Here is a 2,985-nt window from a genome sequence, read left to right as displayed (position 1 = left end):
CTTCCATGATACTGTAGTGGTAAGAAGTTAAACCTCTGAATTTTAGGTACTGAAGAGCTGTGTCTAACATGATAACAGCCTGAAAGAGTTAGAGGCTAATGAATGTACTTTTTCAGGACACCACAATTATAAGAACACCTGTTTTGAGCCCTGATGTGCTGACCAGCTGTGAAAGTGGTGTTCAGTAGCTCTTGACACTTGTCATTTCTCCCCATGTGGAAGAGTGATGGAGCATCTGAAAGTAGAGCTGTGGTTTAAAGTAGGGATGGACAGGGATTGGAGAGCTTGGGGTGAGGGGGTTGGAATGCTGCCTGCAGTCAGGCACTGTCTAGTTTTAAATATGGTGATTTCTGCTTGTGCCCTCTGCTTTTTACATGAAAACAAGGATTCTTCGGTAAATCCCTGTGAGCAAGACACATTAAACCAAATTGTTTGAACAATGCTCTGGTTCCTTATTAAACTTGATTATAATGGTCTATCTTCATATATAGCCTGTTTTATTTAGAAATATGTGACCCTTAGTCCAAAACAAATTAATGAGTAGCAAAAACCCCCACTCTGAATCAACTGAACTTTGAATTAAGTTTTAGAAAAAAGTTAACATCAAAATCTTCCTTTCCCTTTCAAGGGGAAGGGTTTATTTTTCATCTTAAAAAAGTTTACTAATAATCTGTTACCATAGTATTTCTGGAGAGAACAAAGAAGGCAAATTTTTGTTTCTTTGGCTTGTTGTCAGAGGAAAATGTCCAGATTCTCATGGTACTGGAGAGTTACAACTTGAGACTGTCTTTTTAACATCAGACTTTTTAAACTTGAGTCTTACTGCAACAGTAATACCATCTGAAAGAGCCTATATTGGATAAGAGATGCATTCTATAGACTACACAGATCTTTTTCTGAGCTCCCTCCAGAAATTTTGCCTTTTCCATGCACAAGGACTGTGTTTTGAGTCTGGGCCAAGTGAGCCAGATCGGGTACCCGTAAATTCCAAGCAATTGATCACACAGCAGTTTCAGTGGTGTCAAGGAGAAGGCACCACATGAAATGGCATATTTTTCAATGGTTCTCTTATGTCATCATAGAAAGGGACCAAAATCTTGTTAGCTGAGTTCCTTCTGGCACAGGAAGTGTGTTGTTGTGTGGGGCACTGTGGGCTCTGAAATGCTGTGCCTTTGAATCCCTCTCAAGTTGAGCAGAGGGAGGCACTGTGTTTGTATGAAGGGTGTTCTTTCCTTGTGCTGCTGCCTTTCAGCTGGATAAATTCCCCATGAAAGCAGGAGGGCACTCATTCATGCCCTGGCTGTGCACATGGAGGGAGTGGTGGTTGTTCTGTGTTCATTCCTGCAAGCATGGAACAGTTTAGCCCAGAGCATCCTCAGTGTCTGCGGTGGTATCAAAATTCGTGCAGTGATTCTTTTTGTCTAAGTCTCTTCCAGCTAGATAGCTGAGTTCATTTTCTGCCTGTATTTTCCCAAAGCATCCATAGATTATCTCCTCAGCATTTTATTCATGGGACAGTTTATAGATGAGTTCTGTTAGGACCGAGGTGAACACTATTTTCTGAGCCTATTGTTTGAATTTTAGTAAATATTTCTTCATTTTTGTTTCCCCTGCCCCTCAGCATAAGGAGCTTGATATTCGATTTCCTTTGAATATTTTTGGCAACTGCCAGATGGCTTGATAACCTTGCTGTGTCCTCTGTCAGTACTTCCCGAGCCAAAATCCCCATCAGGTATTTCTCAGCATTCTGGCAGTCCATGTTCCAGGCTCCTTGCTTTTTTACTCAGCGCAACCTAGAAGTATTTGATAAGATCCTGATGCAGCTGATGTGTATCCAAGTCCCTCCAGGCTCTAAAGCTCATTTTAGAAACTATGGTAATCTGGATCTAAAGCATTTTTGAAAGTTTGTTTTAAAAAGTCATCATTTGCATTTGTTACCATACTAATCAGTAAAATATAGATCAATATATTTAATTTCAGCATTAATTTTAATATGGGCTTTACTTTCTTGTCTAATCCCAGATTCTGCAGGAGAAGTGTTTGTAATCCCCCGGTCATCTGTCCTTCCTGTGCTTTTTCCTTCACAATTTGCAGTGATGTTCACCTTGAAACCTGCTGTTTGCCGTCAGTTGTTTTGGGTTGCTGTTTAGAACAGGAGCTGTTTAGAACAGCACGAACACTTTTGAGGTTTGCTGACGTTTTTTGTGACTTCACCATGTGCTGATATATTCTGTGCTTGAGCTGCAAAGCAATAACTGGTCTTGAGCTGTGGCGTGGGCAGCTTTAGGATATTGCTGTTTGTGTAGTGTGTGAGAGAGCTTAATGAATTGTTTCTGCCCAGCTCATTTAATTACAAAAGGATGCCAGAGTGCCAGTACTTGCTTGTCACTGTCCAGCAGCCCAAGAGATGGATGCAGCTCTGTTCTCCAGGGGGAGAGTTTTATAGCAGTGATGAACTTTGTTTGCTGTGCTGATCTCCAGTGTTTGCCTGTGTGAAAGCAGTCATAGGGGCTGCCAGGACAGAGAACAAGGTGTTCTCTTCTGCATGTTGTATAATGAAGATATGGGCAGCTATTTGTGAATTAAGGTGGAAGAAGAAAAATAATACGCTATGGAGAAAGAGAAATCCATATATTATTGGGAAAATATGGGATCATACGGTAGATCACAGCTAATATGTGGTAATAATGGCCATAGCATGCTTACCATTTTGGAACCCATTGTATTTCCCATTTGGATTAAATTAAATGCATTCATCATTGTAACAAACCTTTCCTAGCAGTTTGTGAACTTTGGAAGTGGAGAAAGGAATTAATGGTAATGTATTTCATATTGGTGTTCTTTAGTCTAGTGATTCAATTATTTCCCCATAAAGAATTCATGGTTTCTGCACAACAGATGTTGGTCAGCTCGTGAACAGACATTGCTAGAAGATGGAGTGAAAAATGACCTTCAAATACAGTGAACTCAACAGCTATTATTTAT

The sequence above is a fragment of the Geospiza fortis genome, unplaced genomic scaffold, assembly GCF_000277835.1.
Source record: "Geospiza fortis unplaced genomic scaffold, GeoFor_1.0 scaffold1425, whole genome shotgun sequence".
Taxonomy (NCBI): Eukaryota; Metazoa; Chordata; class Aves; order Passeriformes; family Thraupidae; genus Geospiza; species Geospiza fortis.
This window is presented reverse-complemented; position numbering follows the sequence as displayed.